We start from the raw sequence: 19,416 nt of genomic DNA, 5'->3' as shown, positions 1-19,416 counted from the left end.
AGCTCAGAGGAATAGAGCATTAGTTGAACGTACGAAGACCTGGGGGCAATCCTCAGCAGCTCCAAGAAACCACCAAACTCAGCAGATTAATTTCTAAAAGGGAACATATGCTTCTGCCAAACCTCTGACCATCTAGGTGATGGCGTTTGACTACATTTTTTATCCTTCGATAGCTCAGTTGGTAGAGCGGAGGACTGTAGGTGAAATTGCTGTAATCCTTAGGTCGCTGGTTCAAATCCGGCTCGACGGATTGTACTTTTTTCTTGTGGCTTACGCCAACTTTTTGACAGCAGTGTACCATGACATGTGCTTGACAAAAAAATATCTTTCCCTGAGAGAAGAAATCTTCACTTGTTGACCTTTGATAGGAATGTTGGTAGAGCAGCAGAGAGTTCTCGAGATTGCAACAGTCCTTAGGTCGCTGACTCAGAAGAGTATAACTTTTTCTGCAGTTGTGCCAAGTTTTTGACTTATGCCTAGTGTTTCCCCAAAAGCAAGTAATTCCCTGAGCGGGAATCAAACCCAGGCCTCGGTGGTAAAAGAAATTAATCCTAACCACTTGACCAACAGGGAGAGAGAAAAATACATTTCGCAAGCTAGGGGGCTAAACAGCGATTTTATTCCTCTGCTCACTTTTGTCAAATCCAAAATGCTACTACTTGCATTATAAGGGGATGTAGCTCAGAGGAATAGAGCATTAGTTGAACGTACGAAGACCTCGGGGCAATCCTCAGCAGCTCCAAGAAACCACCAAACTCAGCAGATTAATTTCTTAAAGGGAACATATGCTTCTGCCAAAGAACCCAATCCTAACCACTAGACCAACAGGGAGAGAGAAAAATACATTTCGCAAGCTAGGGGGCTAAACAGCGATTTTATTCCTCTGCTCACTTTTTGTCAAATCCAAAATGCTACTACTTGCATTATAAGGGGATGTAGCTCAGAGGAATAGAGCATTAGTTGAACGTACGAAGACCTGGGGGCAATCCTCAGCAGCTCCAAGAAACCACCAAACTCAGCAGATTAATTTCTAAAAGGGAACATATGCTTCTGCCAAACCTCTGACCATCTAGGTGATGGCGTTTGACTACATTTTTTATCCTTCGATAGCTCAGTTGGTAGAGCGGAGGACTGTAGGTGAAATTGCTGTAATCCTTAGGTCGCTGGTTCAAATCCGGCTCGAAGGATTGTACCTTTTTCTTGTGGCTTAGGCCAACTTTTTGACAGCAGTGAACCATGACATGTGCTTGACAAAAAAATATCTTTCCCTGAGAGAAGAAATCTTCACTTGTTGACCTTTGATAGGAATGTTGGTAGAGCAGCAGAGAGTTCTCGAGATTGCAACAGTCCTTAGGTCGCTGACTCAGAAGAGTATAACTTTTTCTGCAGTTGTGCCAAGTTTTTGACTTATGCCTAGTGTTTCCCCAAAAGCAAGTAATTCCCTGAGCGGGAATCAAACCCAGGCCTCGATGGTAAAAGAAATGAATCCTAACCACTTGACCAACAGGGAGAGAGAAAAAGACATTTCGCAAGCTAGGGGGCTAAACAGCGATTTTATTCCTCGGCTCACTTTTTGTCTATTCCCAAATGCAACTGCTTGCAATCTAAGGGCATGTAGCTCAGAGGAATAGAGCATTAGTTGAACGTACGAAGACCTGGGGGCAATCCTCAGCAGCTCCAAGAAACCACCAAACTCAGCAGATTAATTTCTAAAAGGGAACATATGCTTCTGCCAAACCTCTGACCATCTAGGTGATGGCGTTTGACTACATTTTTTATCCTTCGATAGCTCAGTTGGTAGAGCGGAGGACTGTAGGTGAAATTGCTGTAATCCTTAGGTCGCTGGTTCAAATCCGGCTCGAAGGATTGTACCTTTTTCTTGTGGCTTAGGCCAACTTTTTGACAGCAGTGTACCATGACATGTGCTTGACAAAAAAATATCTTTCCCTGAGAGAAGAAATCTTCACTTGTTGACCTTTGATAGGAATGTTGGTAGAGCAGCAGAGAGTTCTCGAGATTGCAACAGTCCTTAGGTCGCTGACTCAGAAGAGTATAACTTTTTCTGCAGTTGTGCCAAGTTTTTGACTTATGCCTAGTGTTTTCCCAAAAGCAAGTCATTCCCTGAGCGGGAATCAAACCCAGGCAGCGGTGGTAAAAGAACCGAATCCTAACCACTAGACCAACAGGGAGAGAGAAAAAGACATTTCGCAAGCTAGGGGGCTAAACAGCGATTTTATTCCTCGGCTCACTTTTTGTCAAATCCAAAATGCAACTACTTGCATTATAAGGGGATGTAGCTCAGAGGAATAGAGCATTAGTTGAACGTACGAAGACCTGGGGGCAATCCTCAGCAGCTCCAAGAAACCACCAAACTCAGCAGATTAATTTCTTAAAGGGAACATATGCTTCTGCCAAACCTCTGACTATCTAGGTGATGGCGTTTGACTACATTTGTTATCCTTAGATAGCTCAGTTGGTAGAGCGGAGGACTGTAGGGGAAATTGCTGTAATCCTTAGGTCGCTGGTTCAAATCCGGCTTGAAGGATTGTACATTTTCTTGTGGCTTACGCCAACTTTTTGACAGCAGTGTACCATGACATGTGCTTGACAAAAAAATATCTTTCCCTGAGAGAAGAAATCTTCACTTGTTGACCTTTGATAGGAATGTTGGTAGAGCAGCAGAGAGTTCTCGAGATTGCAACAGTCCTTAGGTCGCTGACTCAGAAGAGTATAACTTTTTCTGCAGTTGTGCCAAGTTTTTGACTTATGCCTAGTGTTTCCCCAAAAGCAAGTAATTCCCTGAGCGGGAATCAAACCCAGGCCTCGGTGGTAAAAGAAATGAATCCTAACCACTTGACCAACAGGGAGAGAGAAAAATGCATTTTGCAGTGAGGGAGCTAAACAGCGATTTTATTCCTCTGCTCACTTTTTGTCTATTCCCAAATGCAACTACTTGCAATCTAAGGGGATGTAGCTCAGAGGAATAGAGCATTAGTTGAACGTACGAAGACCTGGGGGCAATCCTCAGCGGCTCCAAGAAACCGTCAAACTCAGCAGATTAATTTCTTAAAGGGAACATATGCTTCTGCCAAACCTCTGACTATCTAGGTGATGGCGTTTGACTACATTCTTTATCCTTCGATAGCTCAGTTGGTAGAGCGGAGGACTGTAGGGGAAATTGCTGTAATCCTTAGGTCGCTGGTTCAAATCCGTCTCGAAGGATTGTACTTTTTCTTGTGGCTTACGCCAACTTTTTGACAGCAGTGTACCATGACATGTGCTTGACAAAAAAATATCTTTCCCTGAGAGAAGAAATCTTCACTTGTTGACCTTTGATAGGAATGTTGGTAGAGCAGCAGAGAGTTCTCGAGATTGCAACAGTCCTTAGGTCGCTGACTCAGAATAGTATAACTTTTTCTGCAGTTGTGCCAAGTTTTTGACTTATGCCTAGTGTTTCCCCAAAAGCAAGTAATTCCCTGAGCGGGAATCAAACCCAGGCCTCGGTGGTAAAAGAAATGTATCCTAACCACTTGACCAACAGGGAGAGAGAAAAGACATTTCGCAAGCTAGGGGGCTAAACAGCGATTTTATTCCTCTGCTCACTTTTTGTCTATTCCCAAATGCAACTGCTTGCAATCTAAGGGGATGTAGCTCAGAGGAATAGAGCATTAGTTGAACATACGAAGACCTGGGGGCAATCCTCAGCAGCTCCAAGAAACCACCAAACTCAGCAGATTAATTTCTTAAAGGGAACATATGCTTCTGCCAAACCTCTGACTATCTAGGTTATGGCGTTTGACTATATTTGTTATCCTTCGATAGCTCAGTTGGTAGAGCGGAGGACTGTAGGGGAAATTGCTGTAATCCTTAGGTTGCTGGTTCAAATCCGGCTTGAAGGATTGTACTTTTTCTTGTGGCTTACGCCAACTTTTTGACAGCAGTGTACCATGACATGTGCTTGACAAAAAATATCTTTCCCTGAGAGAAGAAATCTTCACTTGTTGACCTTTGATAGGAATGTTGGTAGAGCAGCAGAGAGTTCTCGAGATTGCAACAGTCCTTAGGTCGCTGACTCAGAAGAGTATAACTTTTTCTGCAGTTGTGCCAAGTTTTTGACTTATGCCTAGTGTTTCCCCAAAAGCAAGTCATTCCCTGAGCGGGAATCAACGGTGGTAAAAGAACCGAATCCTAACCACTAGACCAACAGGGAGAGAGAAAAATACATTTCGCAAGCTAGGGGGCTAAACAGCGATTTTATTCCTCGGCTCACTTTTTGTCTATTCCCAAATGCAACTGCTTGCAATCTAAGGGGATGTAGCTCAGAGGAATAGAGCATTAGTTGAACGTACGAAGACCTCGGGGCAATCCTCAGCAGCTCCAAGAAACCACCAAACTCAGCAGATTAATTTCTAAAAGGGAACATATGCTTCTGCCTAACCTCTGACCATCTAGGTGATGGCGTTTGACTACATTTTTTATCCTTCGATAGCTCAGTTGGTAGAGCGGAGGACTGTAGGTGAAATTGCTGTAATCCTTAGGTCGCTGGTTCAAATCCGGCTCGAAGGATTGTACTTTTTTCTTGTGGCTTACGCCAACTTTTTGACAGCAGTGTACCATGACATGTGCTCGACAAAAAAATATATTTCCCTGAGAGAAGAAATGTTCACTTGTTGACCTTTGATAGGAATGTTGGTATAGCAGCAGAGAGTTCTCGAGATTGCAACAGTCCTTAGGTCGCTGACTCAGAAGAGTATAACTTTTTCTGCAGTTGTGCCAAGTTTTTGACTTATGCCTAGTGTTTCCCCAAAAGCAAGTCATTCCCTGAGCGGGAATCAAACCCAGGCAGCGGTGGTAAAAGAACCGAATCCTAACCACTAGACCAACAGGGAGAGAGAAAAATGCATTTTGCAGTGAGGGGGCTAAACAGCGATTTTATTCCTCGGCTCACTTTTTGTCTATTCCCAAATGCAACTGCTTGCAATCTAAGGGGATGTAGCTCAGAGGAATAGAGCATTAGTTGAACGTACGAAGACCTCGGGGCAATCCTCAGCAGCTCCAAGAAACCACCAAACTCAGCAGATTAATTTCTAAAAGGGAACATATGCTTCTGCCAAACCTCTGACCATCTAGGTGATGGCGCTTGAGTACATTTTTTACCCTTCGATAGCTCAGTTGGTAGAGCGGAGGACTGTAGGTGAAATTGCTGTAATCCTTAGGTCGCTGGTTCAAATCCGGCTCGAAGGATTGTACTTTTTCTTGTGGCTTACGCCAACTTTTTGACAGCAGTGTACCATGACATGTGCTCGACAAAAAAATATCTTTCCCTGAGAGAAGAAATCTTCACTTGTTGAGCTTTGATAGGAATGTTGGTATAGCAGCAGACAGTTCTCGAGATTGCAACAGTCCTTAGGTCGCTGACTCAGAAGAGTATAACTTTTTCTGCAGTTGTGCCAAGTTTTTGACTTATGCCTAGTGTTTCCCCAAAAGCAAGTCATTCCCTGAGCGGGAATCAAACCCAGGCCTCGGTGGTAAAATAAATGAATCCTAACCACTAGACCAACAGGGAGAGAGAAAAATACATTTCGCAAGCTAGGGGGCTAAACAGCGATTTTATTCCTCGGCTCACTTTTTGTCTATTCCCAAATGCAACTGCTTGCAATCTAAGGGGATGTAGCTCAGAGGAATAGAGCATTAGTTGAACGTACGAAGACCTCGGGGCAATCCTCAGCAGCTCCAAGAAACCACCAAACTCAGCAGATTAATGCCTAGTGTTTCCCCAAAAGCAAGTCATTCCCTGAGCGGGAATCAAACCCAGGCCTCGGTGGTAAAATAATTGAATCCTAACCACTAGACCAACAGGGAGAGAGAAAAATACATTTCGCAAGCTAGGGGGCTAAACAGCGATTTTATTCCTCGGCTCACTTTTTGTCTATTCCCAAATGCAACTGCTTGCAATCTAAGGGGATGTAGCTCAGAGGAATAGAGCATTAGTTGAACGTACGAAGACCTCGGGGCAATCCTCAGCAGCTCCAAGAAACCACCAAACTCAGCAGATTAATTTCTTAAAGGGAACATATGCTTCTGCCAAACCTCTGACTATCTAGGTGATGGCGTTTAATTACATTTTTTATCCTTCGATAGCTCAGTTGGTAGAGCGGAGGACTGTAGGTGAAATTGCTGTAATCCTTAGGTCGCTGGTTCTAATCTGGCTCGAAGGATTGTACTTTTTCTTGTGGTTTACGCCAACTTTTTGACAGCAGTGTACCATGACATGTGCTTGACAAAAAAATATCTTTCCCTGGAGAATAAATCTTCACTTGTTGACCTTTGATAGGAATGTTGGTATAGCAGCAGAGAGTTCTCGAGATTGCAACAGTCCTTAGGTTGCTGACTCAGAAGAGTATAACTTTTTCTGCAGTTGTGCCAAGTTTTTGACTTATGCCTAGTGTTTCCCCAAAAGCAAGTCATTCCCTGAGCGGGAATCAACGGTGGTAAAAGAACCGAATCCTAACCACTAGACCAACAGGGAGAGAGAAAAATACATTTCGCAAGCTAGGGGGCTAAACAGCGATTTTATTCCTCGGCTCACTTTTTGTCTATTCCCAAATGCAACTGCTTGCAATCTAAGGGGATGTAGCTCAGAGGAATAGAGCATTAGTTGAACGTACGAAGACCTCGGGGCAATCCTCAGCAGCTCCAAGAAACCACCAAACTCAGCAGATTAATTTCTAAAAGGGAACATATGCTTCTGCCTAACCTCTGACCATCTAGGTGATGGCGTTTGACTACATTTTTTATCCTTCGATAGCTCAGTTGGTAGAGCGGAGGACTGTAGGTGAAATTGCTGTAATCCTTAGGTCGCTGGTTCAAATCCGGCTCGAAGGATTGTACTTTTTCTTGTGGCTTACGCCAACTTTTTGACAGCAGTGTACCATGACATGTGCTCGACAAAAAAATATCTTTCCCTGAGAGAAGAAATCTTCACTTGTTGAGCTTTGATAGGAATGTTGGTATAGCAGCAGACAGTTCTCGAGATTGCAACAGTCCTTAGGTCGCTGACTCAGAAGAGTATAACTTTTTCTGCAGTTGTGCCAAGTTTTTGACTTATGCCTAGTGTTTCCCCAAAAGCAAGTCATTCCCTGAGCGGGAATCAAACCCAGGCCTCGGTGGTAAAATAAATGAATCCTAACCACTAGACCAACAGGGAGAGAGAAAAATACATTTCGCAAGCTAGGGGGCTAAACAGCGATTTTATTCCTCGGCTCACTTTTTGTCTATTCCCAAATGCAACTGCTTGCAATCTAAGGGGATGTAGCTCAGAGGAATAGAGCATTAGTTGAACGTACGAAGACCTCGGGGCAATCCTCAGCAGCTCCAAGAAACCACCAAACTCAGCAGATTAATGCCTAGTGTTTCCCCAAAAGCAAGTCATTCCCTGAGCGGGAATCAAACCCAGGCCTCGGTGGTAAAATAATTGAATCCTAACCACTAGACCAACAGGGAGAGAGAAAAATACATTTCGCAAGCTAGGGGGCTAAACAGCGATTTTATTCCTCGGCTCACTTTTTGTCTATTCCCAAATGCAACTGCTTGCAATCTAAGGGGATGTAGCTCAGAGGAATAGAGCATTAGTTGAACGTACGAAGACCTCGGGGCAATCCTCAGCAGCTCCAAGAAACCACCAAACTCAGCAGATTAATTTCTTAAAGGGAACATATGCTTCTGCCAAACCTCTGACTATCTAGGTGATGGCGTTTAATTACATTTTTTATCCTTCGATAGCTCAGTTGGTAGAGCGGAGGACTGTAGGTGAAATTGCTGTAATCCTTAGGTCGCTGGTTCTAATCTGGCTCGAAGGATTGTACTTTTTCTTGTGGTTTACGCCAACTTTTTGACAGCAGTGTACCATGACATGTGCTTGACAAAAAAATATCTTTCCCTGGAGAATAAATCTTCACTTGTTGACCTTTGATAGGAATGTTGGTATAGCAGCAGAGAGTTCTCGAGATTGCAACAGTCCTTAGGTTGCTGACTCAGAAGAGTATAACTTTTTCTGCAGTTGTGCCAAGTTTTTGACTTATGCCTAGTGTTTCCCCAAAAGCAAGTCATTCCCTGAGCGGGAATCAACGGTGGTAAAAGAACCGAATCCTAACCACTAGACCAACAGGGAGAGAGAAAAATACATTTCGCAAGCTAGGGGGCTAAACAGCGATTTTATTCCTCGGCTCACTTTTTGTCTATTCCCAAATGCAACTGCTTGCAATCTAAGGGGATGTAGCTCAGAGGAATAGAGCATTAGTTGAACGTACGAAGACCTCGGGGCAATCCTCAGCAGCTCCAAGAAACCACCAAACTCAGCAGATTAATTTCTAAAAGGGAACATATGCTTCTGCCTAACCTCTGACCATCTAGGTGATGGCGTTTGACTACATTTTTTATCCTTCGATAGCTCAGTTGGTAGAGCGGAGGACTGTAGGTGAAATTGCTGTAATCCTTAGGTCGCTGGTTCAAATCCGGCTCGAAGGATTGTACTTTTTTCTTGTGGCTTACGCCAACTTTTTGACAGCAGTGTACCATGACATGTGCTCGACAAAAAAATATATTTCCCTGAGAGAAGAAATGTTCACTTGTTGACCTTTGATAGGAATGTTGGTATAGCAGCAGAGAGTTCTCGAGATTGCAACAGTCCTTAGGTCGCTGACTCAGAAGAGTATAACTTTTTCTGCAGTTGTGCCAAGTTTTTGACTTATGCCTAGTGTTTCCCCAAAAGCAAGTCATTCCCTGAGCGGGAATCAAACCCAGGCAGCGGTGGTAAAAGAACCGAATCCTAACCACTAGACCAACAGGGAGAGAGAAAAATGCATTTTGCAGTGAGGGGGCTAAACAGCGATTTTATTCCTCGGCTCACTTTTTGTCTATTCCCAAATGCAACTGCTTGCAATCTAAGGGGATGTAGCTCAGAGGAATAGAGCATTAGTTGAACGTACGAAGACCTCGGGGCAATCCTCAGCAGCTCCAAGAAACCACCAAACTCAGCAGATTAATTTCTAAAAGGGAACATATGCTTCTGCCAAACCTCTGACCATCTAGGTGATGGCGCTTGAGTACATTTTTTACCCTTCGATAGCTCAGTTGGTAGAGCGGAGGACTGTAGGTGAAATTGCTGTAATCCTTAGGTCGCTGGTTCAAATCCGGCTCGAAGGATTGTACTTTTTCTTGTGGCTTACGCCAACTTTTTGACAGCAGTGTACCATGACATGTGCTCGACAAAAAAATATCTTTCCCTGAGAGAAGAAATCTTCACTTGTTGACCTTTGATAGGAATGTTGGTATAGCAGCAGAGAGTTCTCGAGATTGCAACAGTCCTTAGGTCGCTGACTCAGAAGAGTATAACTTTTTCTGCAGTTGTGCCAAGTTTTTGACTTATGCCTAGTGTTTCCCCAAAAGCAAGTCATTCCCTGAGCGGGAATCAAACCCAGGCCTCGGTGGTAAAAGAACCGAATCCTAACCACTAGACCAACAGGGAGAGAGAAAAATACATTTCGCAAGCTAGGGGGCTAAACAGCGATTTTATTCCTCGGCTCACTTTTTGTCTATTCCCAAATGCAACTGCTTGCAATCTAAGGGGATGTAGCTCAGAGGAATAGAGCATTAGTTGAACGTACGAAGACCTCGGGGCAATCCTCAGCAGCTCCAAGAAACCACCAAACTCAGCAGATTAATTTCTAAAAGGGAACATATGCTTCTGCCAAACCTCTGACCATCTAGGTGATGGCGTTTGACTACATTTTTTATCCTTTGATTGCTCAGTTGGTAGAGCGGAGGACTGAAGGTGAAATTGCTGTAATCCTTAGGTTGCTGGTTCAAATCCGGCTCGAAGGATTGTACTTTTTCTTGTGGCTTACGCCAACTTTTTGACAGCAGTGTACCATGACATGTGCTTGACAAAAAAATATCTTTCCCTGAGAGAAGAAATCTTCACTTGTTGACCTTTGATAGGAATGTTGGTATAGCAGCAGAGAGTTCTCGAGATTGCAACAGTCCTTAGGTCGCTGACTCAGAAGAGTATAACTTTTTATGCAGTTGTGCCAAGTTTTTGACTTATGCCTAGTGTTTCCCCAAAAGCAAGTCATTCCCTGGGCGGGAATCAAACCCAGGCAGCGGTGGTAAAAGAACCGAATCCTAACCACTAGACCAACAGGGAGAGAGAAAAATACATTTCGCAAGCTAGGGGGCTAAACAGCGATTTTATTCCTCGGCTCACTTTTTGTCTATTCCCAAATGCAACTGCTTGCAATCTAAGGGGATGTAGCTCAGAGGAATAGAGCATTAGTTGAACGTACGAAGACCTCGGGGCAATCCTCAGCAGCTCCAAGAAACCACCAAACTCAGCAGATTAATTTCTTAAAGGGAACATATGCTTCTGCCAAACCTCTGACTATCTAGGTGATGGCGTTTAATTACATTTTTTATCCTTCGATAGCTCAGTTGGTAGAGCGGAGGACTGTAGGTGAAATTGCTGTAATCCTTAGGTCGCTGGTTCTAATCTGGCTCGAAGGATTGTACTTTTTCTTGTGGTTTACGCCAACTTTTTGACAGCAGTGTACCATGACATGTGCTTGACAAAAAAATATCTTTCCCTGGAGAATAAATCTTCACTTGTTGACCTTTGATAGGAATGTTGGTATAGCAGCAGAGAGTTCTCGAGATTGCAACAGTCCTTAGGTTGCTGACTCAGAAGAGTATAACTTTTTCTGCAGTTGTGCCAAGTTTTTGACTTATGCCTAGTGTTTCCCCAAAAGCAAGTCATTCCCTGAGCGGGAATCAACGGTGGTAAAAGAACCGAATCCTAACCACTAGACCAACAGGGAGAGAGAAAAATACATTTCGCAAGCTAGGGGGCTAAACAGCGATTTTATTCCTCGGCTCACTTTTTGTCTATTCCCAAATGCAACTGCTTGCAATCTAAGGGGATGTAGCTCAGAGGAATAGAGCATTAGTTGAACGTACGAAGACCTCGGGGCAATCCTCAGCAGCTCCAAGAAACCACCAAACTCAGCAGATTAATTTCTAAAAGGGAACATATGCTTCTGCCAAACCTCTGACCATCTAGGTGATGGCGTTTGACTACATTTTTTATCCTTAGATAGCTCAGTTGGTAGAGCGGAGGACTGAAGGTGAAATTGCTGTAATCCTTAGGTTGCTGGTTCAAATCCGGCTCGAAGGATTGTACTTTTTCTTGTGGCTTACGCCAACTTTTTGACAGCAGTGTACCATGACATGTGCTTGACAAAAAAATATCTTTCCCTGAGAGAAGAAATCTTCACTTGTTGACCTTTGATAGGAATGTTGGTATAGCAGCAGAGAGTTCTCGAGATTGCAACAGTCCTTAGGTCGCTGACTCAGAAGAGTATAACTTTTTATGCAGTTGTGCCAAGTTTTTGACTTATGCCTAGTGTTTCCCCAAAAGCAAGTCATTCCCTGGGCGGGAATCAAACCCAGGCAGCGGTGGTAAAAGAACCGAATCCTAACCACTAGACCAACAGGGAGAGAGAAAAATACATTTCGCAAGCTAGGGGGCTAAACAGCGATTTTATTCCTCGGCTCACTTTTTGTCTATTCCCAAATGCAACTGCTTGCAATCTAAGGGGATGTAGCTCAGAGGAATAGAGCATTAGTTGAACGTACGAAGACCTCGGGGCAATCCTCAGCAGCTCCAAGAAACCACCAAACTCAGCAGATTAATTTCTTAAAGGGAACATATGCTTCTGCCAAACCTCTGACTATCTAGGAGATGGCGTTTAATTACATTTTTTATCCTTCGATAGCTCAGTTGGTAGAGCGGAGGACTGTAGGTGAAATTGCTGTAATCCTTAGGTCGCTGGTTCTAATCTGGCTCGAAGGATTGTACTTTTTCTTGTGGTTTACGCCAACTTTTTGACAGCAGTGTACCATGACATGTGCTTGACAAAAAAATATCTTTCCCTGGAGAATAAATCTTCACTTGTTGACCTTTGATAGGAATGTTGGTATAGCAGCAGAGAGTTCTCGAGATTGCAACAGTCCTTAGGTTGCTGACTCAGAAGAGTATAACTTTTTCTGCAGTTGTGCCAAGTTTTTGACTTATGCCTAGTGTTTCCCCAAAAGCAAGTCATTCCCTGAGCGGGAATCAACGGTGGTAAAAGAACCGAATCCTAACCACTAGACCAACAGGGAGAGAGAAAAATACATTTCGCAAGCTAGGGGGCTAAACAGCGATTTTATTCCTCGGCTCACTTTTTGTCTATTCCCAAATGCAACTGCTTGCAATCTAAGGGGATGTAGCTCAGAGGAATAGAGCATTAGTTGAACGTACGAAGACCTCGGGGCAATCCTCAGCAGCTCCAAGAAACCACCAAACTCAGCAGATTAATTTCTAAAAGGGAACATATGCTTCTGCCTAACCTCTGACCATCTAGGTGATGGCGTTTGACTACATTTTTTATCCTTCGATAGCTCAGTTGGTAGAGCGGAGGACTGTAGGTGAAATTGCTGTAATCCTTAGGTCGCTGGTTCAAATCCGGCTCGAAGGATTGTACTTTTTTCTTGTGGCTTACGCCAACTTTTTGACAGCAGTGTACCATGACATGTGCTCGACAAAAAAATATATTTCCCTGAGAGAAGAAATGTTCACTTGTTGACCTTTGATAGGAATGTTGGTATAGCAGCAGAGAGTTCTCGAGATTGCAACAGTCCTTAGGTCGCTGACTCAGAAGAGTATAACTTTTTCTGCAGTTGTGCCAAGTTTTTGACTTATGCCTAGTGTTTCCCCAAAAGCAAGTCATTCCCTGAGCGGGAATCAAACCCAGGCAGCGGTGGTAAAAGAACCGAATCCTAACCACTAGACCAACAGGGAGAGAGAAAAATGCATTTTGCAGTGAGGGGGCTAAACAGCGATTTTATTCCTCGGCTCACTTTTTGTCTATTCCCAAATGCAACTGCTTGCAATCTAAGGGGATGTAGCTCAGAGGAATAGAGCATTAGTTGAACGTACGAAGACCTCGGGGCAATCCTCAGCAGCTCCAAGAAACCACCAAACTCAGCAGATTAATTTCTAAAAGGGAACATATGCTTCTGCCAAACCTCTGACCATCTAGGTGATGGCGTTTGACTACATTTTTTATCCTTCGATAGCTCAGTTGGTAGAGCGGAGGACTGAAGGTGAAATTGCTGTAATCCTTAGGTTGCTGGTTCAAATCCGGCTCGAAGGATTGTACTTTTTCTTGTGGCTTACGCCAACTTTTTGACAGCAGTGTACCATGACATGTGCTTGACAAAAAAATATCTTTCCCTGAGAGAAGAAATCTTCACTTGTTGACCTTTGATAGGAATGTTGGTATAGCAGCAGAGAGTTCTCGAGATTGCAACAGTCCTTAGGTCGCTGACTCAGAAGAGTATAACTTTTTATGCAGTTGTGCCAAGTTTTTGACTTATGCCTAGTGTTTCCCCAAAAGCAAGTCATTCCCTGGGCGGGAATCAAACCCAGGCAGCGGTGGTAAAAGAACCGAATCCTAACCACTAGACCAACAGGGAGAGAGAAAAATACATTTCGCAAGCTAGGGGGCTAAACAGCGATTTTATTCCTCGGCTCACTTTTTGTCTATTCCCAAATGCAACTGCTTGCAATCTAAGGGGATGTAGCTCAGAGGAATAGAGCATTAGTTGAACGTACGAAGACCTGGGGGCAATCCTCAGCAGCTCCAAGAAACCACCAAACTCAGCAGATTAATTTCTAAAAGGGAACATATGCTTCTGCCAAACCTCTGACCATCTAGGTGATGGCGTTTGACTACATTTTTTATCCTTCGATAGCTCAGTTGGTAGAGCGGAGGACTGTAGGTGAAATTGCTGTAATCCTTAGGTCGCTGGTTCAAATCCGGCTCGAAGGATTGTACTTTTTTCTTGTGGCTTACGCCAACTTTTTGACAGCAGTGTACCATGACATGTGCTCGACAAAAAAAGATCTTTCCCTGAGAGAAGAAATGTTCACTTGTTGACCTTTGATAGGAATGTTGGTATAGCAGCAGAGAGTTCTCGAGATTGCAACAGTCCTTAGGTCGCTGACTCAGAAGAGTATAACTTTTTCTGCAGTTGTGCCAAGTTTTTGACTTATGCCTAGTGTTTCCCCAAAAGCAAGTCATTCCCTAAGCGGGAATCAAACCCAGGCAGCGGTGGTAAAAGAACCGAATCCTAACCACTAGACCAACAGGGAGAGAGAAAAATGCATTTTGCAGTGAGGTGGCTAAACAGCGATTTTATTCCTCTGCTCACTTTTTCTCTAATCCCAAACGCAACTACTTGCAATCTAAGGGGATGTAGCTCAGAGGAATAGAGCATTAGTTGTAAGAAGACCTGGGGGCAATCGTCAGCAGCTCCAAGAAACCGTCAAACTCAGCAGATTAATTTCTTAAAGGGAACATATGCTTCTGCCAAACCTCTGACTATCTAGGTGATGGCGTTTGACTACATTCGTTATCCTTCGATAGCTCAGTTGGTAGAGTGGAGGACTGTAGGGGAAATTGCTGTAATCCTTAGGTCGCTGGTTCAAATCCGGCTCGAAGGATTGTACTTTTTCTTGTGGCTTACGCCAACTTTTTGACAGCAGTGTACCATGACATGTGCTTGACAAATAATATCTTTCCCTGAGAGAAGAAATGTTCACTTGTTGACCTTTGATAGGAATGTTGGTATAGCAGCAGAGAGTTCTCGAGATTGCAACAGTCCTTAGGTCGCTGACTCAGAAGAGTATAACTTTTTCTGCAGTTGTGCCAAGTTTTTGACTTATGCCTAGTGTTTCCCCAAAAGCAAGTCATTCCCTGAGCGGGAATCAAGCCCAGGCCTCGGTGGTAAAATAAATGAATCCTAACCACTAGACCAACAGGGAGAGAGAAAAATGCATTTTGCAGTGAGGGAGCAAAACAGCGATTTTATTCCTCTGCTCACTTTTTGTCTATTCCCAAATGCAACTACTTGCAATCTAAGGGGATGTAGCTCAGAGGAATAGAGCATTAGTTGAACGTACGAAGACCTGGGGGCAATCCTCAGCAGCTCCAAGAAACCACCAAACTCAGCAGATTAATTTCTTAAAGGGAACATATGCTTCTGCCAAACCTCTGACTATATAGGTGATGGCGTTTAATTACATTTTTTATCCTTCAATAGCTCAGTTGGTAGAGCGGAGGACTGTAGGTGAAATTGCTGTAATCCTTAGGTCGCTGGTTCTAATCTGGCTCGAAGGATTGTACTTTTTCATGTGGCTTACGCCAACTTTTTGACAGCAGTGTACCATGACATGTGCTTGACAAAAAAATATCTTTCCCTGAGAGAAGAAATGTTCACTTGTTGACCTTTGATAGGAATGTTGGTATAGCAGCAGAGAGTTCTCGAGATTGCAACAGTCCTTAGGTCGCTGACTCAGAAGAGTATAACTTTTTATGCAGTTGTGCCAAGTTTTTGACTTATGCCTAGTGTTTCCCCAAAAGCAAGTCATTCCCTGAGCGGGAATCAAACCCAGGCAGCGGTGGTAAAAGAACCGAATCCTAACCACTAGACCAACAGGGAGAGAGAAAAATACATTTTGCAAGCTAGGGGGCTAAACAGCGAATTTATTCCTCGGCTCACTTTTTGTCTATTCCCAAATGCAACTGCTTGCAATCTAAGGGGATGTAGCTCAGAGGAATAGAGCATTAGTTGAACGTACGAAGACCTCGGGGCAATCCTCAGCAGCTCCAAGAAACCACCAAACTCAGCAGATTAATTTCTAAAAGGGAACATATGCTTCTGCCAAACCTCTGACCATCTAGGTGATGGCGTTTGACTGCATTTTTTATCCTTCGATAGCTCAGTTGGTAGAGCGGAGGACTGTAGGTGAAATTGCTGTAATCCTTAGGTCGCTGGTTCAAATCCAGCTCGAAGGATTGTACTTTTTTCTTGTGGCTTACGCCAACTTTTTGACAGCAGTGTACCATGACATGTGCTCGACAAAAAAATATCTTTCCCTGAGAGAAGAAATGTTCACTTGTTGACCTTTGATAGGAATGTTGGTATAGCAGCAGAGAGTTCTCGAGATTGCAACAGTCCTTAGGTCGCTGACTCAGAAGAGTATAACTTTTTCTGCAGTTGTGCCAAGTTTTTGACTTATGCCTAGTGTTTCCCCAAAAGCAAGTCATTCCCTGAGCGGGAATCAAACCCAGGCCTCGGTGGTAAAAGAAATGAATCCTAACCACTAGACCAACAGGGAGAGAGAAAAATACATTTCGCAAGCTAGGGGGCTAAACAGCGATTTTATTCCTCGGCTCACTTTTTGTCTATTCCCAAATGCAACTGCTTGCAATCTAAGGGGGTGTAGCTCAGAGGAATAGAGCATTAGTTGAACGTACGAAGACCTCGGGGCAATCCTCAGCAGCTCCAAGAAACCACCAAACTCAGCAGATTAATTTCTAAAAGGGAACATATGCTTCTGCCAAATCTCTGACCATCTAGGTGATGGCGTTTGACTACATTTTTTATCCTTCGATAGCTCAGTTGGTAGAGCGGAGGACTGTAGGTGAAATTGCTGTAATCCTTAGGTCGCTGGTTCAAATCCGGCTCGAAGGATTGTACTTTTTTCTTGTGGCTTACGCCAACTTTTTGACAGCAGTGTACCATGACATGTGCTCGACAAAAAAATATCTTTCCCTGAGAGAAGAAATGTTCACTTGTTGACCTTTGATAGGAATGTTGGTATAGCAGCAGAGAGTTCTCGAGATTGCAACAGTCCTTAGGTCGCTGACTCAGAAGAGTATAACTTTTTCTGCAGTTGTGCCAAGTTTTTGACTTATGCCTAGTGTTTCCCCAAAAGCAAGTCATTCCCTGAGCGGGAATCAAACCCAGGCCTCGGTGGTAAAAGAAATGAATCCTAACCACTAGACCAACAGGGAGAGAGAAAAATACATTTCGCAAGCTAGGGGGCTAAACAGCGATTTTATTCCTCGGCTCACTTTTTGTCTATTCCCAAATGCAACTGCTTGCAATCTAAGGGGGTGTAGCTCAGAGGAATAGAGCATTAGTTGAACGTACGAAGACCTCGGGGCAATCCTCAGCAGCTCCAAGAAACCACCAAACTCAGCAGATTAATTTCTTAAAGGGAACATATGCTTCTGCCAAACCTCTGACCATCTAGGTGATGGCGCTTGAGTACATTTTTTACCCTTCGATAGCTCAGTTGGTAGAGCGGAGGACTGTAGGTGAAATTGCTGTAATCCTTATGTCGCTGGTTCAAATCCGGCTCGAAGGATTGTACTTTTTCTTGTGGCTTACGCCAACTTTTTGACAGCAGTGTACCATGACATGTGCTTGACAAAAAAATATCTTTCCCTGAGAGAAGAAATCTTCACTTGTTGACCTTTGATAGGAATGTTGGTATAGCAGCAGAGAGTTCTCGAGATTGCAACAGTCCTTAGGTCGCTGACTCAGAAGAGTATAACTTTTTATGCAGTTGTGCCAAGTTTTTGACTTATGCCTAGTGTTTCCCCAAAAGCAAGTCATTCCCTGGGCGGGAATCAAACCCAGGCCTCGGTGGTAAAATAAATGAATCCTAACCACTAGACCAACAGGGAGAGAGAAAAATGCATTTTGCAGTGAGGGAGCTAAACAGCGATTTTATTCCTCTGCTCACTTTTTGTCTATTCCCAAATGCAACTACTTGCAATCTAAGGGGATGTAGCTCAGAGGAATAGAGCATTAGTTGAACGTACGAAGACCTGGGGGCAATCCTCAGCAGCTCCAAGAAACCACCAAACTCAGCAGATTAATTTCTTAAAGGGAACATATGCTTCTGCCAAACCTCTGACTATATAGGTGATGGCGTTTAATTACATTTTTATCCTTCGATAGCTCAGTTGGTAGAGCGGAGGACTGTAGGTGAAATTGCTGTAATCCTTAGGTCGCTGGTTCTAATCTGGCTCGAAGGATTGTACTTTTTCTTGTGGTTTACGCCAACTTTTTGACAGCAGTGTACCATGACATGTGCTTGACAAAAAAATATCTTTCCCTGAGAGAAGAAATCTTCACTTGTTGACCTTTGATAGGAATGTTGGTATAGCAGCAGAGAGTTCTCGAGATTGCAACAGTCCTTAGGTCGCTGACTCAGAAGAGTATAACTTTTTCTGCAGTTGTGCCAAGTTTTTGACTTATGCCTAGTGTTTCCCCAAAAGCAAGTCATTCCCTGAGCGGGAATCAAACCCAGGCAGCGGTGGTAAAAGAACCGAATCCTAACCACTAGACCAACAGGGAGAGAGAAAAATGCATTTTGCAGTGAGGTGGCTAAACAGCGATTTTATTCCTCTGCTCACTTTTTCTCTAATCCCAAACGCAACTACTTGCAATCTAAGGGGATGTAGCTCAGAGGAATAGAGTATTAGTTGAACGTAAGAAGACCTGGGGGCAATCGTCAGCAGCTCCAAGAAACCGTCAAACTCAGCAGATTAATTTCTTAAAGGGAACATATGCTTCTGCCAAACCTCTGACTATCTAGGTGATGGCGTTTCACTACATGCTTTATCCTTCGATAGCTCAGTTGTTAGAGCGGAGGACTGTAGGGGAAATTGCTGTAATCCTTAGGTCGCTGGTTCAAATCCGTCTCGAAGGATTGTACTTTTTCTTGTGGCTTACGCCAACTTTTTGACAGCAGTGTACCATGACATGTGCTCGACAAAAAAATATCTTTCCCTGAGAGAAGAAATGTTCACTTGTTGACCATTGATAGGAATGTTGGTATAGCAGCAGAGAGTTCTCGAGATTGCAACAGTCCTTAGGTCGCTGACTCAGAAGAGTATAACTTTTTATGCAGTTGTGCCAAGTTTTTGACTTATGCCTAGTGTTTCCCCAAAAGCAAGTCATTCCCTGAGCGGGAATCAAACCCAGGCAGCGGTGGTAAAAGAAATGAATCCTAACCACTAGACCAACAGGGAGAGAGAAAAATACATTTCGCAAGCTAGGGGGCTAAACAGCGATTTTATTCCTCGGCTCACTTTTTGTCTATTCCCAAATGCAACTGCTTGCAATCTAAGGGGGTGTAGCTCAGAGGAATAGAGCATTAGTTGAACGTACGAAGACCTCGGGGCAATCCTCAGCAGCTCCAAGAAACCACCAAACTCAGCAGATTAATTTCTTAAAGGGAACATATGCTTCTGCCAAACCTCTGACCATCTAGGTGATGGCGCTTGAGTACATTTTTTACCCTTCGATAGCTCAGTTGGTAGAGCGGAGGACTGTAGGTGAAATTGCTGTAATCCTTATGTCGCTGGTTCAAATCCGGCTCGAAGGATTGTACTTTTTCTTGTGGCTTACGCCAACTTTTTGACAGCAGTGTACCATGACATGTGCTTGACAAAAAAA

The 19,416-nt window shown here is 43.7% G+C and overlaps 15 non-coding genes across 15 annotated transcripts; all 15 read left to right on the top strand.

The window, feature by feature from the left end:
• Positions 1–1,100: 1,100 nt before the first annotated feature.
• trnay-gua (transfer RNA tyrosine (anticodon GUA)) lies at positions 1,101–1,187 on the top strand. The gene is given in 2 exon segments: positions 1,101–1,137; positions 1,152–1,187. It is a non-coding gene; the product is annotated as a tRNA-Tyr (tRNA).
• A 592-nt stretch (positions 1,188–1,779) lies between these two features.
• On the top strand, positions 1,780–1,866 carry trnay-gua (transfer RNA tyrosine (anticodon GUA)). Its single transcript is given in 2 exon segments — positions 1,780–1,816; positions 1,831–1,866. It is a non-coding gene; the product is annotated as a tRNA-Tyr (tRNA).
• Positions 1,867–3,812: 1,946 nt separating this feature from the next.
• Positions 3,813–3,899, top strand: trnay-gua (transfer RNA tyrosine (anticodon GUA)). Its single transcript is given in 2 exon segments — positions 3,813–3,849; positions 3,864–3,899. It is a non-coding gene; the product is annotated as a tRNA-Tyr (tRNA).
• Positions 3,900–4,479: 580 nt separating this feature from the next.
• On the top strand, positions 4,480–4,566 carry trnay-gua (transfer RNA tyrosine (anticodon GUA)). Its single transcript is given in 2 exon segments — positions 4,480–4,516; positions 4,531–4,566. It is a non-coding gene; the product is annotated as a tRNA-Tyr (tRNA).
• A 591-nt stretch (positions 4,567–5,157) lies between these two features.
• trnay-gua (transfer RNA tyrosine (anticodon GUA)) lies at positions 5,158–5,244 on the top strand. Its single transcript is given in 2 exon segments — positions 5,158–5,194; positions 5,209–5,244. It is a non-coding gene; the product is annotated as a tRNA-Tyr (tRNA).
• Positions 5,245–6,798: 1,554 nt separating this feature from the next.
• Positions 6,799–6,885, top strand: trnay-gua (transfer RNA tyrosine (anticodon GUA)). Its single transcript is given in 2 exon segments — positions 6,799–6,835; positions 6,850–6,885. It is a non-coding gene; the product is annotated as a tRNA-Tyr (tRNA).
• A 1,554-nt stretch (positions 6,886–8,439) lies between these two features.
• trnay-gua (transfer RNA tyrosine (anticodon GUA)) lies at positions 8,440–8,526 on the top strand. Its single transcript is given in 2 exon segments — positions 8,440–8,476; positions 8,491–8,526. It is a non-coding gene; the product is annotated as a tRNA-Tyr (tRNA).
• A 591-nt stretch (positions 8,527–9,117) lies between these two features.
• trnay-gua (transfer RNA tyrosine (anticodon GUA)) lies at positions 9,118–9,204 on the top strand. Its single transcript is given in 2 exon segments — positions 9,118–9,154; positions 9,169–9,204. It is a non-coding gene; the product is annotated as a tRNA-Tyr (tRNA).
• A 3,281-nt stretch (positions 9,205–12,485) lies between these two features.
• On the top strand, positions 12,486–12,572 carry trnay-gua (transfer RNA tyrosine (anticodon GUA)). The gene is given in 2 exon segments: positions 12,486–12,522; positions 12,537–12,572. It is a non-coding gene; the product is annotated as a tRNA-Tyr (tRNA).
• Positions 12,573–13,163: 591 nt separating this feature from the next.
• Positions 13,164–13,250, top strand: trnaf-gaa (transfer RNA phenylalanine (anticodon GAA)). Its single transcript is given in 2 exon segments — positions 13,164–13,200; positions 13,215–13,250. It is a non-coding gene; the product is annotated as a tRNA-Phe (tRNA).
• Positions 13,251–13,841: 591 nt separating this feature from the next.
• On the top strand, positions 13,842–13,928 carry trnay-gua (transfer RNA tyrosine (anticodon GUA)). Its single transcript is given in 2 exon segments — positions 13,842–13,878; positions 13,893–13,928. It is a non-coding gene; the product is annotated as a tRNA-Tyr (tRNA).
• A 587-nt stretch (positions 13,929–14,515) lies between these two features.
• trnay-gua (transfer RNA tyrosine (anticodon GUA)) lies at positions 14,516–14,602 on the top strand. The gene is given in 2 exon segments: positions 14,516–14,552; positions 14,567–14,602. It is a non-coding gene; the product is annotated as a tRNA-Tyr (tRNA).
• A 1,267-nt stretch (positions 14,603–15,869) lies between these two features.
• Positions 15,870–15,956, top strand: trnay-gua (transfer RNA tyrosine (anticodon GUA)). The gene is given in 2 exon segments: positions 15,870–15,906; positions 15,921–15,956. It is a non-coding gene; the product is annotated as a tRNA-Tyr (tRNA).
• A 592-nt stretch (positions 15,957–16,548) lies between these two features.
• Positions 16,549–16,635, top strand: trnay-gua (transfer RNA tyrosine (anticodon GUA)). The gene is given in 2 exon segments: positions 16,549–16,585; positions 16,600–16,635. It is a non-coding gene; the product is annotated as a tRNA-Tyr (tRNA).
• A 2,623-nt stretch (positions 16,636–19,258) lies between these two features.
• trnay-gua (transfer RNA tyrosine (anticodon GUA)) lies at positions 19,259–19,345 on the top strand. The gene is given in 2 exon segments: positions 19,259–19,295; positions 19,310–19,345. It is a non-coding gene; the product is annotated as a tRNA-Tyr (tRNA).
• Positions 19,346–19,416: the final 71 nt, after the last annotated feature.

This window comes from Oncorhynchus mykiss, chromosome 21 (genome assembly GCF_057628025.1).
Source record: "Oncorhynchus mykiss isolate SJ-2025 chromosome 21, ASM5762802v1, whole genome shotgun sequence".
Lineage (NCBI taxonomy): Eukaryota > Metazoa > Chordata > Actinopteri > Salmoniformes > Salmonidae > Oncorhynchus > Oncorhynchus mykiss.
The sequence above is the reverse complement of the archived record's forward strand: the minus strand, read 5'-3'. Positions and strand labels throughout refer to the sequence as shown.